Source organism: Bos indicus, chromosome 11, assembly GCF_029378745.1.
Source record: "Bos indicus isolate NIAB-ARS_2022 breed Sahiwal x Tharparkar chromosome 11, NIAB-ARS_B.indTharparkar_mat_pri_1.0, whole genome shotgun sequence".
Taxonomy (NCBI): domain Eukaryota; kingdom Metazoa; phylum Chordata; class Mammalia; order Artiodactyla; family Bovidae; genus Bos; species Bos indicus.
This window is the reverse complement of record NC_091770.1, coordinates 76,742,768-76,765,953: the sequence shown is the minus strand read 5'-3', so window position 1 is coordinate 76,765,953 and position 23,186 is coordinate 76,742,768.

Sequence of the window (23,186 nt, the reverse complement as noted above, 5' to 3'; positions counted from 1 at the left end):
TCCTCCTTGATATTTTCTGATTCATAAACTAGACAAGAGTAATGAGAGGATTTTTTAAAATTATATATTAATTCCATAATAGTGGTTATTAAAGTTGCTACTTTAATTCTTTTCCCTGTTAGGGAACTGAGAACAAGTTTCCAAAAACTAAGTTAAAGGCAACTCCCCATGGACCTTTTTAAAAAAGTAAAATTGTATATTATAACATATTCTACTATTCATATTTAAATAATTATACAAATATGAATATTATATTTGACATATGACATTGCTTAAACTTAAGATGTGCAAGATGTTGATTTGATACATTTATGTATTATAATATGATTGCCATTGTAGTGATAGCTAACATGAAATTCATTTAACTGTACAATTGAAGTGGAACAAATATTGGGCTTAAGTTTAAAGAACAGAGTATTTAGTCATAAACACTGAGAGTAGGAATGCTATAACTAAACAAATAGTTGGAAATAGAGTAACTAATTTTTTTCATCTCTTGTAACATAAAAGTGAAAAATAAGTTGTTAAGAGAACAAAAAACATAAAAAGTAAATATTACTAATTTTTTCTCTGCTAAGTAGATACTACTTTTCAAAAAACCTAATGGTTAACTAAATAAAGTTAAAGTTGTCTTTAACTACTGGAAGAAAGCATACAAACTTTCAAAATTATCAGAACTCAAATGCAAAACACAGCAAAGAAAATTATTATATAGAAAAAGATTTTAAAAGCACAGAAAAATGTCATGAAAAATTTAAAGCCAAACCTATCTGTCATATATATACATGCATAGATTGGCTAAAACCACCAATTGAATGAAACAATATCTGTTGGATCACAAATCAAAACTTCATATACTCCATATAAGACACACTTATATCATTCAGAAAGGTTATCAAAGTTTTAAATTATAGTGAGTTGGTAAAATGTCCTTCACCCACACAGTTGGAAACTAAAGATAATGATGTGATTTAAGGAAATAGGGATTAATCATAAGAAGCCCTCTCTTATTTCTGAACCACACTGAGAACTGAATTCAAGAACACAGATGAAGCGAAATCAGTGGCTCTTTGGGGAAAATTACCCTGGGGACAAGGCTTGGACTCAAGGTTCATTCTTCAGTCCCTGAACGGAACTGATTTGCTCGAGGAAAACATCTGTAAGAACCCTTGCCCTGGCAACCTGTCAGAAGAAATGAAAGTGAAAGCATGCTTTACTTCAGGTCCACATATGAAGGAGGGGATGAGAAAGGGACTAAGATGAGAGATAGAAAGACAAAGAGGGAAAACACATGCCTGTGCTTGGGATGGTGAATGGGTGTTACTTGGTGCCTTATGAAATGGGAAACTGGAGTCTTTGAACCAGTTTATGAGTGAGTCATATGATTACTCACTTCAAGGGGATGCTGAAGGGTATATTGGAGAAGGAAATGGCAACCCACTCCAGTGTTCTTGTCTGGAGAATCCCAGGGACGGGAGAGCCTGGTGGGCTGCCACCTATGGGGTCGCACAGAGTTGGACACAACTGAAGCGACTTAGCAGAAGGGGGTATAAATTTGGGGAGAAAGACTATAATTCTATTTTATGCATATTGACTTTAAAGATGCCCAAGAAGATACATCAAGTAGACTGTTGGGTGTGTAAGTCTGGAACTAAAAGTAGAGCTTATGCTTTCTTCCCCTTTCCTCTTTCTCACTGTGGGATTTTTGTTACTCATTTATTTTGCATAATAATAAAAATGTTATTTCTTCCAATACCGTGTCTTTGTACTCTACTACATAAATGACATCAGTGTTGAGCACTAGGAGATTTATTTACTTATTTTTTACCATGGTTTTTCCTTTCACGATTTTTGACTAGATTTATAGTCAGGTGTTTTTTTTTTTTTTTTTTTTACTTATTTTGCCTTGTTTCTTTTCAAATTTTCTTTTGTAAGATTCTCTCACAGGGAGAATAGTTCCTTAATTTTATCCTCGTTTGAGACTATCTTCTTCTAACATTTGGACATGAATAATAACTTAGCTTGGTCATGTTCTAGGTCCCCATGAACAGGCAGACTTTTTATAAAAATTCACTATGGTTCTCTATATTTGTGAATATCAGATGTAATTTTTTTTTTCACTAGTGATATTCATAGATACAGAGAACAAATGAGTGGTTAACAGTAGAGGGTAGGGCAAGATAGAGGTGGGAAGTGGGAGGTACAAAATATTGGGTGTAAGACAGGTTCAAGGGCGTATTGTATAACATGGAGAATATAGCTGATATTTTATAGTAACTGTAAATGGAAAGTAACCTTTACAAATTACATTCAAAATGAAAAAATACATCTGGCATTTTTTTTAAAAAGTCACTATGGTTGTTGATAATTAGAAAGTGAGCCTGAATTTTTTCATTTTGGAGTTAGTTTCTTTTCTGCTTCAGATGACTGAAAATGACTTTCCCAATTCATGAAGTTCAATAATTTAATGAGGATATGTTGTGATGGTAGCTGCTCTGTATTAATTCTTGTGCAAAAGACACATACTGTATTTGTTAAAATCAAGTTTAATCCAATTATCAACAACCCTCCCCATCCCCAAAAGACAGTGAGTTAAGAAGATAATAGTTTATTCTCTTCTCATATGCAAGAAATCTTAAGGAAGCCTCTGTGTTACCATTCCAGGAAGCATAAAGAGAAATGCCAGGAAATGAGCAAACCGTCTTCCTTTGAGAATAACTTCTTAAAATTTGAACATACTTTTCTTGCTTACATCCTGTTGGCCAAAATTTAGTTATATGATCACAGCAGAGTACCAAAGGCAGCGGGGAATGCTGTTTTTATTCCAAGCAAGCTTTTCCCAAACCCTCTGCTTGCACTGATATGGTTTAATACAATCTGAATTGTCTTTGACTCTTTCCTACCTCACATGAGAGCCATTTGCCTACCTCTCTGAGCTTCCCTTTGAGGATGAGATAGTATACTTACTACCTTTTCTGTATCTTCAGGGTACAGATGGGTTTGGGGGAGAGGACATGGCAGAGAGAACACAACTAGGGAGAGCTATCACCTATCTTAGAAGCCATGGACTCTGCAATCTCTTCTGAGATCATTTAGCTTATATAAGAATGGCTCTTATGCCCATTGAGGAATACCCCTGGTCTCAGTCCAGAGAATATCCTTAGTTTCCATCAGAGAGAACCAGTCTGCTATTCCTCATTCCTTTCACTCACCTTTAACACTGAAACAGTCATTTCTACTTTGCTACAAAGAAGTCAGAAGAGGTGACAATATACTAAAGCCTGTGGAGGAGACTCATTTTTAATAATTCAATCTAAAAGCTGGGGGAACTACCCCCAAGGCTCTCAGAAAATGTATATAAAAAATGAGCAAATGTACTGAGGCCCATGTAAAATATTTGAATATAATAAAACCATAACACTAATCTAAATGGCAAGAATTGATAGTATAAAATTGCAAAAAAAAAAAAAAAAACAAACTCCAAGTATTAATTTGTAAAATCTAATGCAAATCAATTCTATCCTGGCTTGATTTCCTTAAGAAATGAAAAACTAAGTCAAATTATAGGAACAATTTATATGAAAGGATAAATGTGTAAACATTTCAAATAAATTTTTATTTCAAGTAAAGAGTGATGAGAATAGATTTTCTTTACCAGAGAGTAAAAATACATTTTAAAGTTGTAATAATTAAAATATGTGATACTAGGCCAAGAAAAAGCAGATGCATCAGTGCCATATGTTGGAAAATTCAGAGAAAAGATTGTTTATAAAATCATAGTATATGATCAATTAAGTCTTTCAAACCCAAGGAAAAGGGCATTAAAAAAAAAAACACAAAAAACTAAACACCTAGAAAAAAAAGAGCTAAATAAGATCCCATGTACATGCGAGTGAAGTTGCTTCAGTCATGTTCGACTCTTTGGGACCCCATGGACTGTAGCCCACCAGGCTTCTCTGTCCATGGGGTTCTCCAGGCAAAATTACTGGAGATGCCATTTCCTCCTCCCAGGGCTCTTCCCGACCCAGGGATTGAACCTGTGTCTCTTGGGTGTCCTGCATTGGCAGAAGGGTTCTTTACCACTAGTGTCACCTGGGAAGCCCCGACAAATAAGATCCCATATCTGATGCCCAAAAAGGATAAAATGTAATAAATATTGAAACTCAGAAAATGTGTCCAAGTAGTAAGAATATTTTACTACATATTCATTAGTGAAAACTATGATTGTGTCTGCTTACAAAACATACCACTGAAAGTAAATCTTAGGAGGTCTGAGTGAGAACAGTGAGTTGGCTTAATGTCAATATCCTGGAGATGATAACTGACTACAGTTTTGTAAAATGTCACTTTGGGGGAAAACTGGGCAAAATATACAAAGGCTCTCTCTGTATTATTATTATTATTTTTTTTACACCTGAATGTTAATCTACAGTTACCTCAATAAAAACTTTAAGTAAAAGCCTATTAAGTCAGAAATAGAATCTACAAATAGGTAAAAACAGAAAAAGTTGAGGTTCCAGACTCAACAAACCCTAGACCTTTCCTTCCAACCTCCATTGTTAGTGTTGATAATTGTACATCACATACTTAAGTGTCACAATAAGGGATGTGGGCAGAATTGGAATTAGAGTGGAGCAAAAACTGTAATACTGATGCCCATTAAACCATAATCTTGGGTCACTGTATCTTTAATTTCAGTGATGATCTACCAGATGTCACAGGATCAATCAAATTAACTAATGGTCTACAAATCAAACAGAAGTTTTTCTTATTAAACAAGAACCATGGCTATGAATTTAAATTTAAATTTTTATATGGAAAATATACTGCTCAGTGAGAAAAGTATATTATGAAACAGTACAAGGAGCAAGATACTATTTGGGGGGAAATCATACATACCCAAATATACATGTATATAAAAGAAAGTGCTTCTATGACTGTTATGGTCTTTCTTTGAAACTTGTTATGCTTTCTGTGAGAGTGTGCATAAGATTCTGCTTCTTGAACATAATGAAGACCAAGAACAGAGAGTGTTCACCACAGAATGTTTTCTGCACCAGCCTTGAATTCTCTATCAGTTTCACTGATCTTTCAGAGCAATAAATAGTGATTGTAATATTTGACATCTTCAGGCTCCTCAAGGTCACATTTTTCAAAACTTGATCTCTGGCCTGTGCTCAATTATTTTCTGACTGCAATTTATTTAATAACTGTCCCCTATCTGCTCTCGTTTAATTTCTGATTGCAATTCATTTGTTTGTAAAAACTCACTACCATCAAAGATATGGCCTCAAATGAACAGGTTTCCTCTTAAAAAATATTAGAACCGGGTCAATGTGTTTTTCTTCCCTAATAACCTACAACAGAGAAGGAGGAAGGCCCATTATCCTTCTGGATGAAAAGCTGAGGACTCAGCCTGTGCTTTAGTTGGTTTTAAATGTTTCTTATCCCTTCCTTATTACTTCTTAGCATCGCTTCTCTTTTGGCTGCTGTTTGCTTAAAAGGAAACATACCCAACATCTTTGGGGGTGAGTGCTGTACACCAACTCTATCTTTTCTTGTGATGCTGACATATGCTCAACGAGAAAATTATCCCCATCTCAACTGCTTGTCTTAATAGATAAATGTGAATGTAAATGAAGGAAATGAGTGAATAGAGATTTATATTTTTACTGAAGGGAAAAAAAATGTGCTAAATAAACTGAATCTAGTGTCCTACTTAACCAGTCTCAGATGCTGTGCCTACGTTTACAGAGCAAAGCCCAGTTCTCTGTCAGAGGAAGACTTACATATGCCCCTTCCTGCTGTCTCATCTCTGGTTTTCATCCCAAACCCATTGGTGGGCTTGAATGTTTTCCTCACCCCACTCAGATTTTTGACATTTCTTGAGACTCAGCCTCCAGTACTGGCCCTTTGCTCACAAATCCTCTTGCCTGATGACCATTCTACCCACTGAGCCTGGTTTCTCCAGCCTTACAGACCCGATGGGCTTTTGTTGTATTAATAGTTTCCTATTTCCACCTCAGTTCAGAATAGACCACACCTGCAAGTTTTATTTGCTACAGGACCAAAAGATATTGCATTGCTAATCAACAGGAAGCCCACCAAATGCATTTGTGCCATCAGAATCATTCTATGTGCCACAAAGGAACACACACACACACACACACACACACACACACACACACACAATGTCTGTGTGGCCATTTAGAAGTCACAAATTTAGGAGTCCTGAAACTGAAGAGTCTATGGATAATGTAAAGATTAGCAATCAAATAGTTAACCTGAATTTAATATTATACATTAAACTGGCAATAAGTTTGGGAGCAATTAGAAATACTGAAGAAGTCACATAAATCAATTTCATTGAATTTACTTCAGATCATTTGGCTGACAGCTAAGTGCCTTGTGGTACATTTATTTTTTTCCCTGTTAATATAATCAGTGGATCAGTTTCCACCAGTCTCAATGCTTGGCACAGTGTCTGACAGGTCCCAGGGGTATGAACACCAGGAAATACATTTCTGGGAGAATGAATGGAAGAAAGTTATAACTATACTCAGTGGAAATGACAATAGATTCAATCCATTCTTCAATTAATAATTGAATGTAATTTACAGATACACTCGCCTCAACTAACTTCACCATGCAATTGCTACTTAGACAGTGAAGTACAAGATTTTTTTAAGTCCAATATTCTGTGATATTCATAAATAGTATTGCTGATTTTGAGGGGAGAAGAGAGTCATCTCCAGTAATAGCATTTATCTCTAGAATAAAATGTTTGCAGCTACTCTCTTTGGGGCCCTTAAATCTTCAGAACTATAATTTCGTGATACTTTTGTCACTGGTGACATTAAGGGCAGAATCACTTATGATATCCCTCCATGACTCAGTGACCCTTGTGATTGATACCACATATGCAATTAGAGTTTATGGAAATGCCATATAATTATGATGATAGTGAAAAATGCAGCTGCTTTTTATGGAGTATTTACTCTATGCTAGCTGCATCTAGACATTATTTTATGTTAAATATCATCATCAAGTGAGGAAAATAAAGGGGCCCTGGAGATTGAAGGCACTTCTTTCAGATATAGGCTTCATTAATTGCCCCTAAAGTAAGCTGTGCTTTAAAGCTCATAGTCAAAATAGTATCTGCAATGATGAAAGTGGCTTCAGAGACAGAATGGAGTTGAAATCAAAACTCTCTTATTTACTAGCTCTTCAGTCTTTTCTACAGTAAAGTGTCCTTATCTGCACAACAAGGATGGCAATGGTGTGTTTCTCACAGAATTGTTTCACAGATGATGTAAGCATCCTGATTCTGACAGTGTCTGATTCAAACTGTTAGGTGTATCATTTGTTATCATTACTATGCATTCATCCCCATATTCTGGGCTTGCCTTGTGGCTCGGCTGGTAAACAATCTGCCTGCAATGTGGGAGACCTGGGTTCGATCCCTGGGTTGGGAAGATCCCCTGAAGAAGGGAAAGGCTACCCACTCCAGAATTCTGGCCTGGAGAATTCCATAGACTCTATAGTCCAGGGGGTCACAAAGATTCGGACACGACTGAGCAACTTTCACGTCATTTCACTTTACTCTTATGTTCATTCTTTAATATCTTATTGCTGCCTAGAATTTAATCTCCTATGTTGGACACTAGAAATGGTCAGTTCTACTTTTTCAGGTGGCAGCAGTGCCATTTCAGTAATGCCATGATAATTAAGTTCTGCTCACAAATATACCCTTCATTTGAAATAGTTGAGAACTTTAATGCTCAGCGTCAGGCATCCATTTCTGTTCTTCCAATACGATAGGTACTAGCCACACAGAATTATTTAAAATTAAGGCAATGAGATAAAAATAAATAAGAAATAGTACCTTGGTCATACTGGCCACATTGCATCTGGAACATCTGTATTATCATATAAAGTTGTACTGGACAGCAACAGATATCTTTACTTGTGTCCTGCTAACATTTAGGTAACCAGGCAATCATTCATTATTTATACTTTTGAGTTAAAGTATGTTTAGATCTTTTCTAAAACTACGTTAGTATATGGAGAATAGGAAAAGGGAACATGAAGGTGCTGGGGGAAGTCTTCAAGACTTTTCCATCTTAAACATATTCAATTTCTGTGCTACATGCACACTTGTAGCTTAGAAAATTGTCTGTAGATTCAACACCTCTAAAAGAAGACCCTCCCGTGTTTCCAGATCCTGCCATTTTAATTAGCACTCCACTGCTGGCATTACCCAAGGATACTGGTGTGAGCTAACCCCACTCATGAGGCAAAGATATCAGCCTGAGAACAAATGCTCTTGAGTCAAGACGCAAAATCAATCTCAGACAGCCGAGTACATGTGAGACTATCTGCAGTGCTCCTCTGCCCATGAATTGATCTCTGCGCCCCGTACATCAGCACAAGCCTTAGAAGATCCAGACAGTATGCTCTGGTAAGTTTAGAACCTGCTGTCAAACACAGACCCAAGTACCACTGCATGTGCATACACACAAAGCTACAAAAACAAACACAAAAATCAAACAAACACTCACACCCAGTGAAGCCAGCCACTCTATTTGAACAGATCTTACTTTCCAAATGAAAGCAAAACTCATCACTTTCCAGGTTAGAACAGCTGAGACCCATCAACTCGCAGAAAACAATTTGTTGAGAGTAGAAGCTGTCACCGGCTATTACCACATGGAACGTGAAGAGCCGCTGCAGACCTCGGCTCCCAGGCTCAGGCAGGACCGCTCCCATTTCACTTGACAGCTGTGGACATTGGAATAATACAAAACATAACCTAATCAACAGACTGTGAAAAATCTGAAAGCTAAAGACAGATGTTCAACTGCCATCACCACCTTTCATATTTAATTATATTTATGTGGGGAAAACAAGTGATAAGGCCGCTCCTTGAAGGAGGCTTACTTTACTATTAACTTAATGATGGGGTGGGTATGGAGTTCCCATGATACGGTGGTCCTCGAATGGCCTTAATCTAGGCCCTGATGGGAGACGAGCCTCTGTTGGATTAGGCTGTGTTTCATACAACAACCTGCATGCTTCCTCTTGTTTTTCAGTCTCTCCTTTCACTCACTCTTCCTTCCCAGACTAGGCCACCAGCATCACGTCCATACGCAAAAGTGACTGAACACGGTTAGCAAAAACCGATCACCGCCAAGCAGGCTGAAGGTAAAGACTTTTTTCCAACCTAACTTGAAAACAGCTAGATTTTCCTTTTGCTGTTTTGAATCTACAAAGTTCTCAAAGAAAAATGTGATATATTACCTGCTGCAGTGTCTAGTACAGAAAGTCCCCTACATATGAGCCTTCAAGCCTCAAACTTCCAAAGATGAGAACATGTCCAGTCACATAAATTAGTTCACGTGTCTGCTGTACATTGTCACATGCCTGCTTCTCTACAAGTGGTTGTGCTTTTGCGTACTTTCCTGCACAGTACTGTATAGAGTACAGTATCTTTGTTTCAAGCTCAGGATGCCCAGAAGCAAGCTCAAAAGCCGCGGTGATGTAACTGGTACTACTGTTCTTCTCAAGGTACTGCACTATAAGAGTAAAAATGTTTTCTTTACTTTTTCATGTTTGTTCTTTATTATGTATTATTTGTGTGAAAAGTATTATAAACCTATTACAGTTCAGTACTGTGTAACCGATTGTATTAGTTAGGTACCTAGGCTAACATTGTTGGACTTAGGAACAAATTGGACTCACAAACGCACTCTGAAAATGGAACTCGTAATATGCAGGACTAATTATATCAGGAAATGATTTTTTTGTAAGCTAATCCGGGAAGGGACAGGCGCACACTGACCCAAAGGCATGCAAATCCCCTGAGCTAAGGGAACAATCTTCCCTCTTCGTTAAGGACCCCGCAGGGAATTAAGAGGATTGTAGGAAACTGAAGAATTCCTGCTTGATCTTTAGTCCAGATCCTTAATTCCATACAGGAATGCAGTCCAGGTATGGATGCAGAAGATTATTAATTAATTTGTTTGTTCATAAGAAAAACTGGAGATGTAGGGTTTTAGTCAATACCTAACGTTTAAATATTGTCAATTACTTATATTTTTCCAACGTTGCATGGGCTTGTGGTACAGAGGTCAAACAAAACTTGTATGTTATAGATCTCCAATTTTGCAAGCTTTGACTTAAAAGAGTTCAAAGTTACTCTTTATAAGAACAGTGTTTTTATGAAACACTGTTCTCATGAGAGGTAAAGATGAAAAAGCCTATTTCTGGATGGCAACAAGGATCAGTGAAATGATCACTGGGCTAAAACTGGGAAGACTAGAGCTCTGCCCCAGCTCTTTTGTTTACAAATTAAGTGACTTTGGACAAATCATATAAATAGTTTCCTCCTGTTTACTTTAGGGTCTCACTGGCCATATCTACTTCCTGCTTTTTGAGTATAGAATATGAACATATTTTAAAGTTGCAAAGGTTCCTATTACAAGGGAATATAATCTATTGTTAAATTTTAACTATATAAACCATTGAGTACTAATACATGACATTCAAATCATACTGCAAGATTTGAAGTAAAACTACTTGTTCTGACATTAATGTAAGTAATTGCCTTCTATTCTTTGGAGATCAGTTTTCCTGCTTGTAAAATATAATAATGATACTCTTCAGCCCTATTTGCTGCTGCTGCTGCTGCTAAGTTGCTTCATTCATGTCCGACTCTGTGCGATCCCATAGACGGTAGCCCACCAGGCTCCCGCGTCCCTGGGATTCTCCAGGCAATTTAGAAGTATATTATAAGATTAAAATAAGTTAAAAGATATTAAGAATTGGGCACAATAAAAGTATAAAGTAGCATTTCCAGCTTTGATAATTATCACTACTATTTTTTCAAAGGTTTATGTAAAAAAGGAAAATAATGCTGTCATCATATTATCAATGTTAATATTAAATATATTGTACATGATACAATTAAAATTTTTAAAAAATATTTTGACCATGTATATGGGATCTTAGTTCCCTAATCAGGGATCAAACTCTCACCCCCTGCTCTGGAAGCATAGGTGTCCTAACCACTGGAATGCAAAGGAAATCCCAACAATTTTTATATACCTATTCTATTGCACAGGTTTCCCTCATAGCTCAGTCAGTAAAGAGTCTGCCTGCAATGCAGGAGACCTGAGTTCGATTCCTAGGTCAGGAAAGATCTCCTGGAGAAGGAAATGGCAACCCACTCCAGTATTCTTGCCTGGAGAATCCCATGGATACAGGAACCTGGCAGGCTACAAGAGTTGGACACGACTGAGTGACTAAGCACATTCTATTACACAAAATTTATTCTGAATAAAATATCTCTAAAAGCTGTGTTAGATAGACATACTTGCTGGCCTTGCTAAAATCTAACCTCACCATTTTTTTTAAACTAAGAATGACCGAGTTTTATTTGAGCAGCAACATTAGTAGCCCCAGGCTCAATATTCTTTTTCCCATAGTCCCTTGCAACATGCAGTCACATAACAGATTACATTGTAACAGAGTAACAAAGTTCATAGATGGTACAGGAAGTGAAGGCTTTGCCTTATCTATGAAAGGAAACAGAGAGACTGAAACTTTCACCCTTATTTCTACCCTAGATACAAGCGCCATGCCTGAAGCTCCAGAAGAGATGGCAAAGCCAGGGGAAAGTCAAGGGAATCACAGATAGGCTATTAATGCATTATCAAAGAGGGAAGCCAATGCTGGCAGTTGACAAGGTCTGTATTGTGTGTGTGTGTGTGTGTGTGTGTGTGTGTGTGTGATCTATAATCCCCAACTCAGTTACATCTCTATAAATTAACTTGCTGGTACTTTCAGCCAATTATTTTCTCTGTGTGTACTCAGTCGGTTCCGACTCTCTGCAGGCCCATGTACTATAGCCCGTCAGGTTCCTCTTTCCATGGAATTTTTCAGACAAGAATACTGGAGTGGGTTACCATTTCCTACTCCAGAGGATCTTCCTGACCCAGGGACTGAACCTGGGTCTCCTGCATTGGCAGGCAGAATCTTTGCCACTGTACTACCTGGGAATCCAAACACATTAGCAATTTATGAAAGAGGTATTATTATCTTTATTTTTTCTACCCATAAAACTGAGATGAAAACCAGTTCTTTTGATTCCAAATTTGATGCAGCTAAGCTGTATGCTGCAAGGTAGAAAAGCCTTTGGTTTGAAAATGAAGTGAGAAGCCATTAATCTTTCTGGAAACCAATTCTTCCATCTATAAAACAGGGATTATAACAAATACTTCATTCATTTTTGTAAGGGCCAACAGAAAAGGTTATATAAAAGTAGTCTATAAAAACTGAAGAGTATCAGAAATTAGGTCTATATTATTATTAACGCAGATTTAAAACTTCACAGGTTCTGTTGATCATAAAATATGACTTTAGGACATTGAGTGGAACATTTCATAAATATTCCACCCAGGGCAATTCACTGATGGCTGATTATATTTCATAGTGCTCTCAAAGAATCCAGAGATGACTCAACACCTCTCCATCCTGTCGGGTTTTCCTTGGAAGTTTTTCCAACAGAAGCTGCTTTCTTTGGCTTTTTGCAAATCCAAGCACCAGTTTAAATATTGCAGTATTGCCTCTCCAACCTTCCTATGTAGAGGATTTAGGAAGATGTGTGGGTTCCTGAATTTTACTCACTTATGACAGAAGCTACAATTTGGCAGCAGAGGATACACTGGGTATAAGACTATAGAGCCACACAATTAAAGTAGAAGTCCTAAGCTGGTTTCTTGGACTTCCCTGGTGGCTCAGATGGTAAAGAGTCCGCCTGCAATGCAGGAGACTCAGCTTCAATTCCTGGACTGGGAAGATTCCCTGGAGAAGGGAATGGTTACCCACTCCAGTATTCTTACCTGCAGAATTTCATGGACAGAGGAGCCTGGCGGGATATAGTCCATGGGGTCGCAAAGAATTAGACATGACTGTGTGACTAACATTTTCACTTTCACTTCTAAGCTGGTTTCTAGTGCTAAAATGTGCTAGGGCCAGTGAGGACAATGGTGTTAAATACTGGCAGATGGAGAAAAGGGACCTAAGGGAGGCAGTAGAGACTAAGCTCTCAGCATCCTCTCATATTTGCAGCCAAATAATCAACCCTTCACTTATTCCTCACAAAAATGAAAAGGTAGGCATCATTACTTGAGTTTCACAGATGAAAGTTTAGAGTAGTTTGGTGCTTTGCCCAAATTTATACAATCTGTAAGAAAGGCACTTAGAATCCCAATCTTGGTGACCTGAATTCAGCCCATCATCTCAGCCCTAAGGTACACGATGGGTCAGCTGCTGCCAGATGTCCAAAAAATTGGGAAGATTTTCAGAGAGAGTGCTTCTAAGAGCTGACAGACACAGATACTAGTGGGGAAATCTGGCTCTATTAACCACTTTTATGGCTGAGATTTGCCACAGTATTTTTAGATGAGGACAAATACTGGCTGAAATGAGTAAAAACAAGATCTTGCATGAATGTAGTTTAACTATTTAAAGTTCAGAGACTTCTCTGGTGGCCCAGTGGCTAAGACAACATTCCCAAGGCATGGGGCCTGGGGTTTCATCCCTGCTCAGGGAACTAGATATCAAGTGCTGCAACTAAAGATGGAGAAGGAAGTGGCACCGCACTCCAATACTCTTGCCTGGGAAATCCCATGGACGGAGGAGCCTGGTAGGCTACAGTCTATGGGGTCTCTGAGAGTCAGACACAACTGAGCAACTTCACTTTCACTTTTCACTTTCATGCATCGGAGAAAGAAATGGCAACCCACTCCAATATTCTTGCCTGGAGAATCCCAGGGACGGGGAGCCTGGTGGGCTGCCGTCTATGGGGTCACACAGAGTCAGACAGGACTGAAGCGACTTAGCAGCAGCAGCAGCGCCAACTAAAGAGCTCACAGGCCACAACTAAAAAAAAAAAAAGATTTCGCATGCCACAGCTAAAGATCTCACACTCCGTAACTAAGTCCTGGAGCAGCCAAATAAATAAATAAAAATAAATATCAAAAAAGGTCAGGTTCTGCTTTCAGAATTGGGTTTAGATTCAGATTCCATCACTTTCTTTGTGACCTGGGGCATTCATTTAAATCTTTTTGCTTCAGTTTCTTCATTGTGAAAAGGAGAATAGTATTGATTCTGCCTCATAGCTTTGTTGTGAGGATTAAAGAAGGTAATTAATTTTAGCTATTATCTTTAGGGAAACTTCAGAGTGCTAGATCTTCATTGTGTTTATCTGGTGTCTAAACGAACTCTAATCTGGAGGGCAATAGATACAAAAAGAGACAGAACGGAACCCTAATAAGCATATATATCACCATTAATTTATCTTTCAGAAATTGTTTTTGAGGAAATAGAAATTAAGCTGATTTAAAGTTCATAATTGAAGATGTATGGAGAAGCACCGGAGATCAAGTGAATTGAGCTCCCCAGATGTGGCTGTTTTTATTACAAGTGATAACTGATAATTGGCAGCTCTTGTGAGTGACTGCTTCAGCCACATTCCCTCTGTAAAAACTGTTACTACCCACTTGCTGTGGAAACAGGCAGCTAGGTCAGAACCATATGATCCAGACCCCTCTCCACAGCCATGTGAACTATTCAGCCAGACTGACCAAACAGATCTGTCTCCCAGGAACCTGGAATTAAAACCCAGAGAATCTAGCCAATCTCTGTCAGATATTTGAGGTAGGAAGACGGGCAGTATTGGTGCTGGGATAGTCTGGTAGAGGCTGAAGCAGAAAAGCAGAAGACAGTCAACAGAAAGGGAGGAAAAACAGAATTGTCTGAGGCCAGGTCGCTGGGGTCCAGTCAGGACCCTGCTTTGTGCTGTTTTTCAGTTATGTGGCCTTGCTTGACTACTCCCATTGTTAAACAACTGCTACTGTTGTTTCCTCTTTCATAGGCTCATTGTGATGACTCAGTGGGTCGACATATGCAAGACCTTCGGAAGGGGGCCTGAGACATGGTACATACTCTATAACGTTCCCTCTAATAATAAGCATCCTCTTACTTCACTATCATGTGCGTTTCCCTTTGTGAGGGTGATCCGTTATCACGTGTCTGCAACTGAGAGGGACAAGCAGGAGGACACCTTATTCCCAGATAACTTTCTCGTTTCTTACCCTAGTCCTGCCTCAGAGGAATTTGTATGAATGAATTCCCCATCCCTCCATCCTCCCCATAAATTATCTCTTTTTTCCCCAGTAATGATAGTTTGATGTTTTAGCCCTTGTATACACATAATCTTTGAGGGAGAAGCACCAATTTGGGCTGCCCTTTGAGATAATTTGAACAAACTGTTCTTGACATTTTGGTGAACAATTCACTATTAAACATACCCTTGCTCCCTTGCATCTTCCCCTGATGCAGAGCTTGCTATTGGATACAAACAGAAGTTTTGCAGTGCTCTGTTAGAACAGGAATAATCACAGGGAGTGCAAGGCATGATAGTGATATGAAACTCACAGATCATAAAGATGCCTCCAAATTATTATTATAATCTACATCTAAAATCATTTCTGTTTCATAGCTCCCTCTGGTAAAAAAAATAAAACTCATAATTCAGTTAGGTAGTTTCTGGGATGTGGTTGCTATTGAAAGAAACTCAAAACATATTCCCTAAGACCCTCTTATGGGTAAGACTGACATAATCATAAAAAATAAAAATGCTATTAAATAGACTATAAATTTCAGAATGATACAGGAATGCAATAACCAGCCAGAGAGTTGAAGGAAATAATAAAAGCAAACAAAACCTAAATAGAACCATGCCCCCCTTTGCTCTGGAGAGATAATGTCAAAGACAAAAGGTACTGATCAACAAGCTTCTGCAGTGTGACCCTGCTGAATTGAAGGCTTAGGGTTTCAGAGGAGGCCTCATAAAAGACTGCATGGCCAGCCAAACCACAGTGCCCATAAATCACTAGAATTTAAATAAAAGCTTTGCAAAATAGATATACAGTTTGGTTGTACACAAAATAAATGCACTTTGTTAGAACTAGAAGAAAATCCATGTTTGGAAAATATGCAAACTCTTCCCATAAATCTAAATCAGGGATGATTTCTGGCTCTGAATCTGTGCAGTAATGTGCAAACCATTGCAAAATGAGATTTTGGTGAAACAAGTAATAAAATCAATTAAGAAAGTTTAGCCTTCACTGTAAAATCTAACTAAGCAAATAAAAAACAAAGTTCTTTGTAAAACCCTCAGGGATGAGCTGATCATGGCCTTTGCGGCATTATTATTAAAAGTATTATTCCACTGCAGGGACTTCTCCATGCCATTTAGAAGTAAATCTTAGCCAGAATTTATGACCAGCTACACATGCTGATCTATAATGTGAAGAATGTCACTTGCAATATCTTTTCCAAGAAGGTAGGGCAAAATATGCCACAGTGTTTATCAGGAGACATTCTCCAGCCATGCTCACCACTGAATATCAAGCTCCCAGGGTCAATGTGCCAGCCATGGTGGGCAGAGATTCCAAGGTTAATTAAATATTTCTGTGTTAGACACCATATACCCAAGATTCCCCACCTACCCCTTCTGCCCATGCTCAAGACATCTTTGTTCAAACAACTATACTCAGTTTCAAAGAAAGAATCATATAGTCAATTTTCTTTTACCAAACTTTTGCTTTCTGGATTCTCTCACAGTTATGGGTGGCTGCACAGTCTATTTCTGTGCTGCTGCTGCTGCTGCTAAGTCGCTTCAGTCCTGTCTGACTCTGTGCGACCCCACAGACGGCAGCCCACCAGGCTCCCCCGTCCCTGGGATTCTCCAGGCAAGAACACTGGAGTGGGTTGCCATTTCCTTCTCCAATACATGAAAGTGAAAAGTGAAAGTGAAGTCGCTCAGTCGTGTCTGACTCTTCGCGACCCCATGGACTGTAGCCCACCGGGCTCCTCCATCCATGGGAGTTTCCAGGCAAGAGTACTGGAGTGGGGTGCCATGCAATGAGACATAAACTAAAATCTTTGAGGTGAGGGGTGGGATCTGTTTCTAGGAAAATGTTTTTCTTACAAACAATTTTGCTACTACCATCTGCTTTCAGCTTAGAGCTGCAAAATAGATCATTCATGGTATAAAAATGATACTTGAAGATAACTGAGCATCTTTATTTACCACTAAGCCAATCTTTTAAATCATTAATGCAACATCTTTGTCTGTTCTCCTCAGACTTGTCATTGTCCTAAGCTGACAATCAGATCAGCAGACCTGAGCCTGATAAGGAATTTGAACATTTCTTTATGCTTAGTCTGTATTATCTCATGGACTCTTCATCAAACCCTAGGAAGTAGGCATTGCAATTCTGTAAATTAAAGCACAGAAATATTGAAATACTTTCCTGAAGCCACAAAACTAGAAAGTGGGAAGGCTGAGTTTTGAATTTGAGGAAGGGTTCAATTTGAGGAAGAGTTCTGGGTCCAATATTATTCCCCCTTTTCCTCCTACGTTCCATTGATACTTCTGTTTTGCAGGACTAGATCTCAGAAACGTATTGCAAAAGAAAAGGAGGTCTGCATAGCAGAATACCTAGAAAGGGGTTTCCAATGATCAAGGAAGTAGAAAATGCTTTTCTTCTGGTGTAACTCTGCATGACTTTGAAGTTATTGGGACGTTAGCCCTAAAATCATACTGCTAGCTCTGCATATATTCACCCCAGGAATGAAATGATCAGGCGAAGGAAGAATTCTATTTGGGTTGGTGAAATATATGCGGTTAGAAAATTATTTTAATGACTGGATTAAGAAAATGTGATATATATGTGTGTGTGTGTGTGTGTGTATATATATATAATATATATAAAATTATGCCTTGAAAAAGGACACTGCTATTTGTCGACCACATGAATGGAACTTCAAGATGTTATGCTAAATCCAATAATCCAAACAAAGACAAATACTGTATGTATCATTTATTACAAAATCTTTAAAAAGTTGAGCTCCTATAAGCATAGAGTAGGAAAGAGTTTTCAGGGATTTGGAGGGAGGGGAGTTGGGTGAAATAGAGGTTGGTTAAAGGATGCAAACTTTCAGTTGTAAGATGAATAAAGTCTGAAGATCTAATGTATAATATGGTGACTATAGCTGATGACACAATACTGTGTCATCGAAACTTGCTAGAACAAAAGATCATAAATGTCTACCCACACAAACACAAAGGTAAATATCTGAGAAAAATAAAAACCCACCATCCAGCCACTCCAAGAAAACTGCTATTAAATTTGTCTGTGCTGTTTTCACAAGGTACTTGTATATCAAATCATCTAAATGTCCACTTTAAATATCTTATAATTTTATTTGTCAATTTTACTTCAAGAAAGCTGAAGAAAAATGTTCATGCTGCTATTTCAGATTTTCTTCTATTGTTAAACATTACATATAAGTAGATATATGTGTTTTAAACAGAAATAGAATCATGTTATATATCATAGTCTTTTTCCTTAAAAATCTATAATGAACATCATTCTATCATTCTATGTTTGAAAAGGAAAAGTTAATATGTTATTCTAAAAGTACAAAAAAAGTTTCATTGTTTAAGTCATAAATTCAGATGTAAGTGTGAGTTTCTAGTATTGGCTAATTTCAGGTTTTACATATTCAGATTCTGATAACTACAGTTACATTTAATTCACTTTAAGGGAACACAAATGTGCTTTTTCTCTTCTTCCACTGATTTGCTTTATCCTTGTTTATTTTTTCAGATTGAATTCAAAAGGGACTCATCTAAGAAAACAACAACCCTCTAGGCTCAGTGGACCATTTTTTTCATAACCCTAATAACCACAGAGAAGAGCTTCTTATTTAATTTATGGTACAACCTTGGACCCTGAAACTGTTTCTTTATCCATCAGTTCAGTTCAGTTCAGTCGCTCAGTCATGTCCGACTCTTTGCAACTCCATGAATCTCAGCACGCCAGGCCTCCCTGTCCATCACCAACTCCTGGAGTTCACTCAGACTCACGTCCATCAAGTCGGTGATGCCATCCAGCCATCTCATCCTCTGTCGTCCCCTTCTCCTCCTGCCCCCAATCCCTCCCAGCATCAGAGTCTTTTCCAATGAGTCAACTCTTCACATGAGGTGGCCAAAGTACTGCAGTTTCAGCTTTAGCATCATTCCTTCCAAAACGTGGGATAAAAATATTCCCCTGCTCTCTTTTCACAAGTAACCTAAGATTCAGTCTTTTTTTTGTTGGTCATAAAAAAATCTTGAAAAAATGCAGAATATTATGTAAAAATGTAAAGTGTTATTATCCATCATTAATCTGTGTTTTTTAAAGATTTTTTTTTAATGTGAACCATTTTTAAAGTCTTTATTAAACTCGTTACAATATATTTTTTTTCTTTTTCTTTTTTGGCCAGGAAACATGAGGCCTGTGGGATCTCAGCTCCCCAACCAGGGATTGAACCATACTCCCTGCATTAAAAGGTGAAGTCTTAACCACTGGACAACCAGGGAAGTTCTTGTTAATGTGTGTGTGTGTGTGTGTGTGTGTGTGTGTTTTAATTCCTTTTTATGCATTCAGGAGTTCTACTAAATACTGTCATTTATATTTTCTCAATTTTTTTCAAAGAAAAAGTGCCACATCTAAATGTAACTATATAAACTATATAAAACTTGATTTTTTTTTTTTTGGTTGGTTTAGTAGAATTTATCTCACTTAGATCTATTTGGGCTTGTGCCCTGTATTTACTCTGTCCCTTCTGTTTCACACTCTTTGGACTTAACAAAGGAAATGACAGAAATACTGAAAAAGGGGGTCACGGTATACATTTTTAAAAAAAATGCTCTTCTACAGAGAGGAATAAATCCGACTCTATTGTCTTTCAATTCAGGATCGTTCCTCCATTCGAGGTAACTATGTTTGAATGGCCACCGCACAGTTCACATGGGACAATGTCATCATATCGTAGTGACATAGTGAAGGTTTACAATTCAAGACTTGAGACTAAGATAATCATGGGAACATTTAGGAATGGGTCTAAAAGGCTGGCTGGGCTTCTGTGACCTCTCGGAAGGCATAGGCAGAGTGGGAGCCAAGGGTGGAAGCTCCCTGAGGGCCCAGGAGGAAAGAAGCGGGAGAACTGGTGACAGGGCCCTGATGGGAGGGACAAAGACAAAGCTGACGGGCTCTCTCATTCAGATGCACCGTGAGGACCTACTGTGTCGGAACAGTGCCCAAGGCCACCAAGACTTGGCTTTTACAGTAATGTGTGAAATGGGAGCGCTACTAAATGTATGCTGCCTGAAGTCCAGCTAAGAATCTCTGCCTTTGTTACTCCTCTATCCTGAATTGGTTTCCACCGACACGTAGCACCCTCAATGGGCAAGCAGTAGTGCCAGATGGTTTTAGCATGGGGTTGTTCTCTGATACTAGACATTCTACAGATATTTCATTAATAAATCCACTTTTGCTTTTTTGTGTGTGTGAGATACACACTATGCCTAAGACTCATTCAAAGATGGTCTCACTTTCATTCTCGCTTTACTGATGAAGAAACTGATGACTGGAAGCTATAGTAACTCCTAGTGACTACTCAGCTAACACTGGATGCAGATAGATCTAAGTTTCCTTCAAGCATTGTGGATCTTCTTCAGTTCATCCCTAAGAATGCTTACATACGCTTCTGTTCCACCAAATTTATTTTTAGTTTTCATTTTTCTTGCTTGATCTCAAGTCTATATGCCCACTTCTGGCCAGGAACAAACTCCCTTCTCTGAGAAGGGAACATTAGTGTGTGTGCAGGGGGGCGGGTGGGGGGGGGCAGTCGGTGGGAATGGAAATAATCATCCTCCCTGCTACCCCTCCTCAACCCTTTATTAATCCTTGGCCAAGGCTTCTGGAGGAGAAATTAGTCACCCAAACCCATTCTACTTCTACAGCTACAAAATTAGCTGCGGGAAACAGTACTTTAAAAATCTAGTAAGTTCTGCCATCAGATCATTCTATTACTGAGAGAAAGAAAAACCATTGGTGCCCCCAAATCATTATAGCAACGGTAACTGTGATAGGTCCTAGAGTCACATGTGTTTTAAAACATGTCAGAAATGCTACAGGCTGCCACAAGACTAGCATTTCTATGTGACTTTCAAAAATACACAATAACATTTATCAGGGGAGGGGGAAACTCACTTGAAGTTCTAGAATGTTATAAATGTAGTGTGACGTGGTAGTAAAGGCTTACCTGTTCCTACCTCTCCTTTTAAAGTAGAGATGCCTTAAATATTTCTATTACACTCTGCACCAAAAAGTGGGTAGTGGGAGGTGTGTGTCATAAATAACACCACTTCACAAATCCCCTCAGATCTGCCTACAGCTTTAGAAGTTCTTGCCGCCCAGGTCTGCGCTCCCACCCAGGATAAATCACTGCAAAGCACCATGTCCCCAATGGGGGGTTGTTAATTAGTTTTAAAGGCTCCTGCAGTTCCTCTAGTGCTTCAAGGAAGTACACAAACCCAGCATTCTACAAAAATACCTTTTTTTTATGGTCAGCACAGGCTGAGATTTTATGAGCTTCCCATGGTTGTATGAAAGTTAAGCTATATGCAAATGTGCAAAGCGAAGGCTGTTAAAATTGACTGGGATAAATGCTTTGTTTATCTTGCAGCTGGAATGCAGCAGAAATCCACCTAAACGGAAGGAAAAAAAGGCAAAGCACTCTGCGCATTGAGCTGCAAGCTCTAGGGCAAGACGGCCCTGTCCTGCACTTCCAGAGGCAGCCCTCTGTGCACCCAGCCCAATCATGGTGTTGCCTTCCGTATTCCTAGAGAGGACAGTTTTGTCATCATTGACTAGGACAGGTAGTCTGAGAACTTTGGCATGGTAGAACTGGCCTGCTGCTTAGAGAAAAGGAGTCCTTTCCTACCAAACGACACACATGGAAACTGAGATCCACAAGAGTCAGCCTCAGAAACAGTCCTGACTGCCTCCCTTGCCGCATGATAGACCAGCAAAGACCCTCATGCTCCTGTGCTTGTGCACAGTCTCTCAGTCATGTCTGACTCTTTGTGACGCCATGAACTGTAGTCCACAAGGTTCTTCGGTCCATGGACCTTTTCAGGCAAGAATACTGGAGTGGGTTGCCATGTCCTCTTCCAGGGTATCCTCCTGACCCAGGGATAGAGACAGCATCTCCTGCCTTCTCAGGTGGATTCTTTACCAATGAGCCACCCAGATTGATTATATTCAAAACATGTGGGATTTGATTCACAGTTGAACAAATATTCATTAGTCATCTGCTTGGGACAAGGAACTGTGTTCTGAACACTGGAAGCTCTGAATAATCTCACCTTTCAAAGAATTTATACATGAACTTTTCATCTTGTTGTAATAAAAAGCTACTCCTTGTGAGGCATATCATCTTTCTTCCACATCTCAGTAAGATAACACTCAACATTCCCCAGAAGGTAGGATGCTAATATTATAATAACAAATATACAGTGAGGGTCTTCTCCATGCCCAGTGCTGGAATAAGAAATACATAAGCTGTTGCTGCTGCTGCTGTTGCTGCTAAATCACTTCAGTCATGTCTGACTCTGTGCGACCCCACAGACGGCAGCCCACCAGGCTCCCCCGTCCCTGGGATTCTCCAGGCAAGAACATTGGAGTGGGTTGCCATTTCCTTCTCCAATGCATGAAAGTGAAAAGTGAAAGTGAGGTCGCTCAGTCATGTCCAACTTGCCGCGACCCCATGGACTGCAGCCTACCAGGTTCCTCTGTCCCTAGGATTTTCCAGGCAAGAGTACTAGAGTGGGTTACCATTGCCTTCTCCGGAAATATACAAGGGATATCGCTAAATCCTCCTCCTACCAGCAATCATCACCCCTGCCAAAAAACAACAACAACAAAACTTGAAATAGGTACAAGGATTACCTCTCCCATTTTAGAGACTGCCCCCGAGGCACAGTGAGTTTAACTGCCTGGTCAGGTGGGTGGTAGAAGAATATATTGAACTCCTATTTTCTGATCCATCAGAACTCCTTGTGTCCACACAACACTACCTCCCATAGTAAGTTACACACTTGTGTATCAACTAAAGACATTTCTTGATCTGAGTCGCAAAATTGGCAGCAGTGGCTATGACTTAGTCACGTAAAACAGTTCTGATACCTGAAAGAATAGTAGGATTCGAGACTCCTTAAAGCA